Source organism: Eptatretus burgeri, chromosome 7, assembly GCF_056783735.1.
Source record: "Eptatretus burgeri isolate ZD-2024b chromosome 7, Ebu_testis_v1, whole genome shotgun sequence".
Classification (NCBI taxonomy): Eukaryota; Metazoa; Chordata; class Myxini; order Myxiniformes; family Myxinidae; genus Eptatretus; species Eptatretus burgeri.
In genome coordinates, this window is record NC_140967.1 from 79,925,286 (window position 1) to 79,936,628 (window position 11,343).

Below are 11,343 nucleotides of genomic sequence, written 5' to 3' on the forward strand. Positions count from 1 at the left end.
CATATATAGCTTAATATATTTAGAAGAAATCTGGATATATTGGGCCATTGCAGATTGGCATGATGATGACCATGGTAGCCATTTTCCGAAATGGCTGCCAGCGGTTACTGGCAGAGAACACTTTTTCCACCCCCAAGCTGCTGTTTCCATGTTTTCAGCACCACAAATATTATTTACACACAAGTTAAACTGAAAAATATGTTTTATTACAATGTAAGGCAATAATAAATGAAAGAAAATGGTGACATTGTCTCTTCATGTTATATTGATAACTGGACTAAACCATAGCAGTGGCGAGTACAGTTACCAATTAACAAGGCCATGTTACAATGTTCAGTGAATGTACTGAAGCCATTAACTATGCTACTTAAGTTATTTGAAAAGACCAGTGTAATTGCTGTATACTATTTGAACCATTCTATGAACACATCTTGATCATGTTAATTGTTCATCACGGCAAGACAACTTGCCATGGCATGGCACTTTAATGTTTGAGTAAATGAGAGATCTTATAAGAGGCAGCTGGAACATTCTCCCTCACAGAAGCAGAGGCCTGTGCACTGAAGTGCAGCCTTCTTGCACCTGTCGCGCTTTCTGCAACCACTCTTGCAGCCACAAGAGATCAGCTCGTGGCAGGATTTTGAATGTTGTGGCAACGTCATCCAGCGGGGCTCATACATTCCTTCTGTCTTCACCCACCCCCTATCAGTTGGTGATGGCAGCACAGGGTCTGGTAGTAGTGTCTTCCCCCAAATGTGACCACCTGGTCGACTGCTGTCTTGACATGCCCCACCAGAGCAGCTCGGGTAGGCGGGATTTGCTGCACAGAGTTTTTTTTCCGTGGAAAGAGCTTCCTTCTTACATGGTCCACCTTGGTGCATGTGCTAGTTCTGTCAAAAAGAAGTATGACAAACCTCTCAATAATGTTCATTACATCATCTGGGATCTCCTTTGGTCCATTTGCCAGCATCAGTAGTGCATCTGTTAGTTCCGGCAGTGACTTCCATGTTGACCATGCTGTCTTCTTTCCTTGTCCAGCAAAACTGGATACAGTGTTGCAGCCTTTCAAAGCATGGAACATAGGAAGGGCACATGACATCTCTGGTCCGAGGCACGCAGCTGTTTGGTAGGCTGCCAGGTACCGAAAGCTCTTGCCAGTTCTGAATGCTAGCGACAGTTCACATCCAGCTGGTAGTTGACTTATGGCAAACACAGCCAAGACCACAACATCAGTGTCAACAATGTGAATGAGCATCTGGTGGTGACCATGCTGTGCAGCGTGTGATACATGCAGTAGCATACGACTATCAGCTTCTTCATGGCTGCATGGGGCCAGGGTGTGGAGTTCCTGCAGTAGCTGTGTGCTGAGCACCCCCTTCCCATCAGTGAGGACAACTTCCTTATCTTCCTCACATAACGCCGAAGGAGGACCTTGGATAGGAAATTGAATAGTTCTGTCTTGTTGCTGTCAACCCGCAGAAAGTTCTGCCAGTTTCCGGGTATGGCAGCCTTCCCAACCATACATCTCTTTACACCCTTTCCGCGCTTGGCTCTTGCTGTGCCTTTCAGGGAGTCATCCTTGTAAGTGTCCCAAACGAGGTCCACACGTGACACACTGCGCAGCTGAGAAGAGATATATGGGATGAATACCTGCTGGGCATATTCATCAAATGTCTTGGCATCTGAATCATGGCAGCTTCATCAAGAACTACAAAGGTAGCATCAGGGACTTTAGTCTGAGCTGGAGACAGGTCCTCCAGGCATGTCAGAAGGTCACTCTTGGTCCCAAGTCGTAATCTTCCTCCATCGGAGAGCGCTGGTGGCCATGCTTGGTTCTCGTGCTGAATGAAGTCTTCCAGGTTTCCATTTCTCGTTAGACAGCGAATGTGGAGTCGTGAGAACAGCTCGACATCACTTTTAATTGATGTCAGTTGCTGCTTCTCCTTACTTGCAGTCTTTGTCATTGAGCCAATAAACAGTGTCAACCGGTTGCGGTGGATTGTGTCGTCAATGGGCTTTGTTCTCTCCACAAGACATTCCTTTGTGAATGCTTGGAACTGTTGTTAGCCAATCTTTTGTGCCTTTTTAAGTCTCCACTGCCGATGGATGCGCAATCTCTTTGCTGTCAAGGACAAGCATGTCTTCACTCTCCTCTTCGAATGGGTTGCCCAGTTCTTCCATTACATTGACGAGTGAGCAGACATCTTTCCTAAATGCTTTCTGCACATTTTCTGTCTGATCATGGTGGAGCACCTCATCTCATCTTTCCATGAGCTGGTGTGTATCTTCCACATCCTCAATCAGCGCTGCAACCTCAGGGCCAGCTACCATCCACCATCAGAGGGCACTAGGGTTGTCTGTAGGACCTTCTGCCCCTCCATCACTGTTGATGCAAGCATTATTCTGCTCATGTGCTTGATCGATGGGGATTGCCAGGAAGACCTGCGTGGTCTTCTGAATGGTGATATTGCCAGCATTAAATATTCTGGCAACATCTGGGTGTCTTGTTGGTCATTCAGGCATGTCAGGGAGATGAACTGGGATCCAGCGGGCATAGTTGGTATGGTCCAGAGCAAAGAACCAGGGGACAAGTTCTGTCAGAGCATCCTGGTACATGCTGAAGCAGGACTGCTGCAGGGATCGCGCATAAATCAGTAAACACAGCTCCAATGCCATGACTGTTGCCCAGTACTGGAATTGAGGGCACCTCTCTTCCCTCTTTGAGCACCATTCGTCAAACCCCAAAGGCTCATCTTCTGTATCTGTGTCACGGTTATTGTAGGCCCGAAACTGCAGGATGTATAATGCAGCTGCTGTGACTTGGTGGGTACATCTGGTATGAGCAACATGTGCTGCATGCAAGAAGGAGTCGGCAGTGCCTGCTGTTGTGATCTCCGCCTCCACCAGTGTTTCAACCTCGCCACTGCCTTGCAACCAATCACCCAGGGTCTTCAGAGCTGCCATCTCTATATGCAGGCCACCAAATATCACAACAAACTTGTCTTCCCCCATTCATCTCTGTAGTCCATTTGCCAGAGACATAACCTTGTTGTCCTCAAAAGTGTGTGGTTTTATGGTGGTTTCTTGTTCACAGACATGCATAGACAAAATTAAGCTTGGTTGCCCGGATGGCAACCATGGGGAAATCTGTTATTTTTGCGCAAATACAAGATGGCCGTCATCGACCAGGCTGAAAATATAACTTTTTCGGTAATGAACTTAAAATTACACATGAGACATCTTTTCCATATAATTTTGGCACGAGGAATCGATATTTAACCTTATTTTTGTGATTAGAACTAAATTTGAGGTCAATGTTCGAGTTCCTGGTAATTGTTTGCCGTGTGAGATACATTTTGAATGACAACAAGGTCACTATTCTGACAACTGGACGCTTACATACGACATTAATGTGAGTTACTAATTCATTGTTTTGTTTTTACAGATATGGCTGATTCAAGGTGCATTCTTCCCGTGTGTCATGGTGGAGGGGAATTGAAGAAATTCGCTGATCAAGGGGTCAAGACATTGATCTCCTGTGCCAAAGCCCGTGGAGATGAAGAGCTACGTGCAAAACTACAGGACATTGTTGATGGTGGTGGTAGTGATGCTGTTCGCATAGAATGTCACAAAGGATGCTACTGTACTTGCACATCAAAACAAAAAATTTGAGAGACTTCGTAAATCACAGAAAAGAAAAGCTGAAGATGATTGTGTTACAGTGACAACAAGATCTCGCACACAGGCAACAGGCAGTGGTGCGTTTGTTCACAAACGTGACTGCATTTTTTGGAGCAAACAATGTTTACCTGTTGATGACAAACATCCAGAAAGATGGGATCGTGTTCGTCAGTGCATGACTAAAGAACGTTTTGACAAGGAAGGTAATCCCATCCCAACTATGAAAGATGCCATCATTAATGCTGCTGAGCAACGTAATGATGAAGTAGCCAGAACAGTCAAGTTACATATTGGATATTTGGTTGATCTCCCTGCGGCTGAGTGTAAATACCATGTACGCTGTTATAACAGTTTCATGACAGTCCCTAAATATGCTGATTTGCCAACTGGTGTTGCAGAAGGAAGTGCCCTATAGAACGTCATAGAGCGCATGAATTGTGACAGGTCAAAGATGTGGAATAGCGTTGAACTGCATTCCCTGTACTGTGATCTTGGTGGCAAACTCACTCGATGTGATAGGTTTAGCAAACTAACAGACTGCATGAGTAAGGACGTTATGTTAGTTCGGGTAGATGGATGTGCTACCATTGTTGGTTTCCGTGAGTCCATTGCTAACCATCTGAAAATGGTTAAAGTGGATGATGCAGATGAGAGGAGTATTGATTCTGTGGTAAGGCAGATCAAGAAGGAGGCACGCTCAGTCAAGTACAACAGTGCCAATTATGACCTCTCAGAATTTACACAACCCAACACAATCAAGGCAACAAGCCCAACTTTATTGAGGTTGATTTCAGACTTAGTGTCTGGTGGTGAAATGACCAAGAAATCTCTAAGCCTGAGCCAGTCAATTCAAAGTCATGTTACAGGTAGCAGAAATCAGACAACATTAGGACTGGCTGTCAAACTACTGCACCGCCATGACAGTTCTGATCTTCCAAAGCTCCTTCATGAACATGGGTTCACAACGTCATATGATGAGGTCCTGAGATTCAGGAAATCCGCTGCTCATTTTCTCGGTGACAATGCTCAGCTTCTCCACCAATTCATGGGTTTGAGTAGAATGTGTTCAACCATGATGAAGCAGACATTACAATGATCTCACACCTGCTCATGGCTGCTGAATGTAATGCAAGAGTGATACCTTTTCTCTCTGATGACACTGATGTTTTTGTATTGATGGTTTACTGGGTTTACCAGAGCAACATCCAGGCCACAGTGCAGATGGAAAGGTGGGATGGAGCAATTTTGGATATCAACACCACCTGTGACCAGCTTGGCCCCAAGTGTCTGCAGCTTTTGGGAATGCACTACATCACTGGCTCAGATACCACGTCATACCCATACAGCAAGGGAAAAGTGTCAGCCCTGAAGACACTGAGAGCTGGCAACTTCCCTGGTTTGTACTCCGCACTTGGCGAGCAGAACGCAAGCCATGAACAGCTCATGGAAGCAGGGCGGACATTCTTCTGTGCCCTGTATGGTCAGCCAGAAGGTACCATGATGAGTGAGATGAGGTACTATATTTACACAAGGAAATCTGGCAAGCCCCTCAAGCTCATGGCATTACCTCCAACTGAGATCAATCTCTTCCTACATATTTTGCGTGCACATCTACAGACAGTACTTGCAAAATCAGCTAATCAGCAGGCCCCACCTGAACTTGACATTACAAAATATGGATGGGACATCAGAGATGGAATCCCAGTGCCAGCAACTTCTGCTACTCCACCAGCCCCTTTGGACCTCATGGATGTTGTGCTGTGTGGATGCAAAGCAGAGGGGAAGGCCTGCAGTACTGCAAGTTGCAGTTGTCACCATGCAAAGATCTCCTGCACACTATATTGCACTTGTGGTTACAGTGACAAGTGCTTCAACCCACACAAGACTGTGGAGGACAGTGAAAGTGAAGTGGAAGAAGGGAGTGTCGAAGCAGAACTGGAAAGAGACGAGGATACGGAAAGGGACCAGTACAATGAATGGGAATGAACAATACATAAGTTGTCTACTCGGCTCTATGTCCTCTGTTCCTAAGATGTCCAATATGATGACATGACAATGTGTATGCTTTCTGATTATCAACATACTGTTGTGAACCATTCATGACTTCACTTTTGCATTGGTGTTGCATAATTTTCAGCAGAAAATAGTCATGGACATTTCATGTGAACCTCTATTTATTCCTGAACGTAAAAAATAACCCCAAAATTGAATTCCTCATGTCAAAATCATATGGAAAAGAGGTATTACACAGGATTATATGTTGACCGATTAAAAACTTAGCCCCATCCTCTGACCTGTAGCGGCCATCTTGAATTTATGCAAATTACAGGAGTTTCCCCAAGGTCGCCACCCCGGCAACCAACCTGAATTTTATTAATGGACCCATGTTAGTCCAAAACAATCATAAAACCATACACAAGGTTGACAATGGAACACATAATAACGGCAAATGGACTACTGGCCACTTCCACTGGATCTGTTTGGCAATGGTGTGCAAGGGTAGATCAAACGTTACTACAGGTGTCTGCCCACCATTCAGATGTTGAACAGCCTGACTATGTCCATCGAGTGTTTAATCAATGCCACCGTGTGGGCACTCTCGTGCAATAGGGGGAGTAGAGCACTTTGGCTGATGACTTTTCTTCCAGCAGGCTGGTGACTTGCATGGGATGCAGCCCAGGACATGTTGTCCACACTCTGATTCACAGAGTTCTCTTCATCATCAGATGCAAGTGCAAGAATCTTCCTCACATTTTCTCGCCAGCAGTACTCTTCCTTGATGCTCTGGTTAGAGTTCTCCCTGCTCAGAGATGCCACGTTGCTAGGTGGTGCAGGTGCCTTCGTGGTGCTACTGCCAACCGGTGGAACTTCTGTGTAGTAGCTTGGCAAATGGCCCACTGTCTTTTGGCCTCCAGAACCTCCAACAATCACAATGCTGCGGTCAACTCCTTGACCTGCAAAGGCAGGGTGTTGAAGGAGTGAGATACCTGTGCCATGGAAGGACTCCTTTGAGGTAGTTGAGCTAGGGTTATGGTCAATATTATCAACCGCAGCGGTTGTGAAGACATCACCACGCATCTTAGGAGGGCAAACCACCTGTTCCTTGTGGAACTGCTGTATGAAAGTTTCTCCGAGCTGGGCTGACAGATGAAGCACACGGTCATATGTGATACTGACACCCACATGTGAAAGCCAGTCCCACAAGTTCCCTCTCCCTGGTTTGGGCATGGACCATCAAGCCTATATACATTGGTACAGGTGTTTCCTGAGCAGTGTTGTGTCTGACATTGGCAGATGTTGTGGGTCCTTCAAGCTGCCTGTGCTTGACGCTGTTAAACTTTAACAGTTGTGCAATGGTTAGGGCTGCTGACGTCACTGGACATTCACTCTGGTCTCTGATGCTTGGACCTTCAAGGACCATGTTTACCAGTGCCAGCAGTAGGTTTGACACAGAGTCTCTTTAGCAGCCTTGTTGGAACCCAGTGAAGGGTTTCAGCTCATCAAAAATGTGGCGATGCACAATTTTCGCAGCATGGCCCAGGTGCACGGCATCATTGTCACCGTCCCATTCACATACCTTGGTTGGGGTTGCACCAATGTCATCAGAGAATGTGAGAAGGACATCCCACCCCTGGGTCTGAGCTTGCAGGTCTGGGATCTGAGCCAAAAGTCTTTCTTTCAATGTTGTCGTGTTCACTCTAGCATCGAGCTTAATGCCACGCTGCTCCATCCTCAACCTGTACAGATGAGCCAGATCAGCCAACTTGAAGACTGGTGCAGTGCTGTCATCAAGGCGTGCTTCCTCAATGTACATGACAACTTCAGCAAAAGCAATTCCTGATAGCACTTTTTCCTCGGCGGTTTCCCACATTTCTTGAGTTTTGCGTTTTCTGGCACGGTTGTGGAGGCCCACCAAGCATTTATCGTGATATTTGGATTCAAGTGCAACCATATCTCATGCACCAAGTCGAGCCAGTAGTTCTGTGTCCTCTAAGAGCTCTGCACATGTCCGAACTCGGTTGTCTGGCTGAAACGTTGCTGCCTCATGTAAACCATCAGTGCCAGCTGGCTTGCAACAACAAAAAAACGAGTGCTTCCTGTGTGTGCAGGTTTCTCAGTGCTCGAAGTACGTCCCCTGGTGTGTTTACTTGGGCCTGCAATGGTGTCATCGTCACCGAGACTACTATATTTCTTCAGAGCTCTCTTCTCGACCCGTTGAACCTTTGTCTTGTTGAAGGCCAGCCTGCACGATTGATGCCACTGAACTTTGTTGACAACCAGAGCAGCTTCAAGCCCCTGACCTTCATCTAGTTTCTCTATCTGTATATTTATGGGTAGTTCATTCAGTTCATTCATTTTCAGGAGACTTTCAGCTACCGATGTGTATGCGCTCCCAGCATCCTTCCTCTTCGCCAGCATTGGGTCGCTCAGCGTCTCATTGCGGTCTTGTTGGCAGATGACACCCAGTGCCCAGTTTGTCTTGTTTGCGGGATGTGAATTAGAAGATGTCGAGGGTGTTGGACACCCTGTGTCTTTTAGCAGACACCTTTTTGACATAATCAATTAGTCACCACCACCATCTTGATTATTATGTGACCTGCAATAATACAAACACCACAGATTCAGTGCAACATTAGTCAGAAAGAACGTCTTATATTTTAAAACTAATAAATTCTACGAGAACAACTAGTACTACTCGTTCTGGTATGTCTAATTACTAATTCATGGCACTATATAATAAAATTATAATGTAATTAAATGACCAATTGTCCATGGAATTGTGAGTGAGTATTTTATTTGGTTCTCAGGGTTACTAGGATCTAGATTATGTCCGTTATTGCATGTGGGTCCAATGGGATAGAAAAGTTTGACCAACCGCTGGTGGCCATGTTGAAAAATGGCTGCCACGGCCACCAGGGTGCGAGTTTATGATGGCACAATATCCAGTTTTGTTCCCATTATATCTATCAACATATCTGCCAAATTTTGTACTTTTATCACAAAATGAACAATTATTATGATATGTTGAGCTATGCTGCCCCACTACTTGCCATATTCAAGAAATTTCCTTACATGGCTGATAAATGCACCGATGCAAAAGTGAGTGAAGTATTGAGCCATTGCTTACGCCATCTTGATGTCAGTGGTCGGCCAGTGGATATATTTCTGGATGTTTCGATTATAGAGAAAACATCAGCTGGATCTGTGACAATTCACATCTTAGAAAGGTTAAATGCTTGTACTTAGACTCGAAAGAGATATTTGATGGAGATGAAAACCTATCTGGAATGTATGGTGGAGTACAAGCTTTGCTCAAAGAAAAGTATAATCCGAATCTCTCCTATACATACTGCAGAGGTAATCTGCACTAGTACAAGCTGTAGAATCTTCAAAGGACATTAAAAGAGCCACAAATTTCACGTCTTTGACAATTCCCCCCCCCCCCACCGTTCTGGTGTACCCTTCCCCCAAGCCCCATTCTGGATGGGTACACTCTTCCCCCTCCAGTACACCCACCTCCACCCTTGTTACATATACACTTCCCCAGTCTACCACTAACCCACCTCTCACATTCTGTACACCTCCCCCACCCCCTGTTCATATCATCTCATCCCCATTGGTACCCAACCCAACTCCCCACTATCCACCTCATCTCCTAAAGCTCTGAACTGTGATCAGAGATTAAAATCTGTGACTGTGAAACTCACTGTTTACTGGCAAGTATCGATGAGTATGCTGACGAATGACATTATTGGTTGGAAACATCCGACAAGTATCTTACTCTTCTTACAATCTCTATAATCTCAATCCAAACAGAAACCTCTCCATTAAACTCCCTCCTTAATGTCATTCCTTTCTGTCGACACAATACTCTCACCAAGATTACTACACCTGCCTTTTCCTCTTTCCAATCACACCTACACACCCATAGCTTTGAATGCAGGAGAATCCTTGATGAAAACCTCCTTGAGTGAGTCATGAATCTGAAACTGGGCAGGAGATTCACATTTCAGCAGGACGATGATGCGAAGCACAAAGCTCAAGCCACACTGGAGTGGATGAAGAAAATATATGTTCTTGAGTAGCCCAGTCAAAGTCCTAACTTGAACCCAATTGAACATTTATGGCGATAGAGGTCAATCCAAAAATACTCGGAGCAGTCATTGGTGCAAAAGGTGCTTCCACCAAGTACTGAACTAAGGGGGTTGAATACTTTTACAACCAGTGAGTTTTGATTTGTACACGTTTTTTTTTTTACAGGTATTCCTGACATGTAACCTCCTTCAACTATAACAGTGTTTAGTTTGATCTCTTCAGTTATTAATAGGAAAGCCATTTGGCAAAATTGTTTTTACATTATTCATAATTCATCTAAATGTGGCATTACTGGAAGGGGGTGAATAGTTTTGTAGGGCCAGTCATGTAATGAAGGTGCTGGAGAGGATTCTGGATGGGAGGATAAGGAAGAGTGTGGAGATGGAGATCAGAGAAGAGTAGCAGGGGTTTAGAAAGGGTAACGGGATGACGGATGGGATGATTGCGCTGCAACAGCTCGTGGAGATAGAGGTTGGAAGTGCAAGGTGAAATGGCATTAGGATTTCTGGACCTGGAGAAGGTCGACCACACTGTCCCGGGAGAGATGGTGAGAAGGATGGGAGTGCCGGAAGCAGAAGTCAGGTTGTTGGGAGATGTACAAGGCAACGAAGGGAAGAGTTTTGGTTGGTCCTGGGATGTCGGAGGAGTTCAGCGTGAAAATTGGTTTGAAGTCAGGAAGCGCTCTCAGCCCACTCATGTTTATCATGGTGATGGAGCTGGTAAGCAGGAAGGTGAGCTTGAGGAGTAGTATGGGGGGGGGGATGTTGTATGCTGATGATATGGTTGTTGTGGCAGAGAATAGTCAGGAGATACAGGAAGTACTGGGGGAGTGAAAGGAGAAACATGGACTGAAGATGAGTATGAAGAAGATTGAGGTGATGTGGGTCAGGCAACAGCGAAAATAAATTAATATCAGGTAAGAGGGGAAGGAGATCAGGCAGGGTAATAGGTTTGAGTATCTGGGGGGAACAGTGACCGGCGATGGTAAGTCAGAGGCAGAGGTGAGGAGGAGGAATCAGGTGGGTGCGAATGCGTGGAGGGAGTAATGGCAAACAGAAATATATCAAGGAAATTGAAAGGGAAAGTTATGGTGACTTGTGTGATGCTTGCCTACATTTCTGGTCTCCAAATGGTGGCACTGACAGTGAGACAACAACAGAGGCTGAATATTTGTGAGAAAAACTGGGTCAGGAGGATTGTGAGAGTAAAGAGGGTGAATGGAAGGAGGATGGATGAACTGAGGGAGGAGATTGGTGTGCAGATGAGCTTTACTGGTAGGTTGGTGAAAAGCGGGCTGGACACTTGCTGTGGATGGGGGAAGAGAGGATGGCAAAGAGAGCAGAAAGGTTGAGAGAGAGAAAGGGAGGAGGAAAAGAGGTAGACCATGGTTGAGAAGGGAACATTGTGTGGGGTGGGATATCAGCAAGGTGGGGGTGGTTGGAGAGTGGAGAGAGATAGCTGAGGATAGGAGGAAGTGAGGAGTGTTGGGGTCAAGGCAGGGGAGAAGCTTGGTACCATTGGACCTCACCCATTATAAAAGGAAGAGGAGGAGGAGAAGAAAATATC

At 45.6% G+C, this 11,343-nt stretch overlaps 1 pseudogene; it reads right to left on the reverse strand.

Moving 5' to 3' along the window:
- Positions 1-691: 691 nt before the first annotated feature.
- LOC147023614 (uncharacterized) lies at positions 692-8,238 on the reverse strand (annotated as a pseudogene).
- Between the last annotated feature and the right edge of the window lie 3,105 nt (positions 8,239-11,343).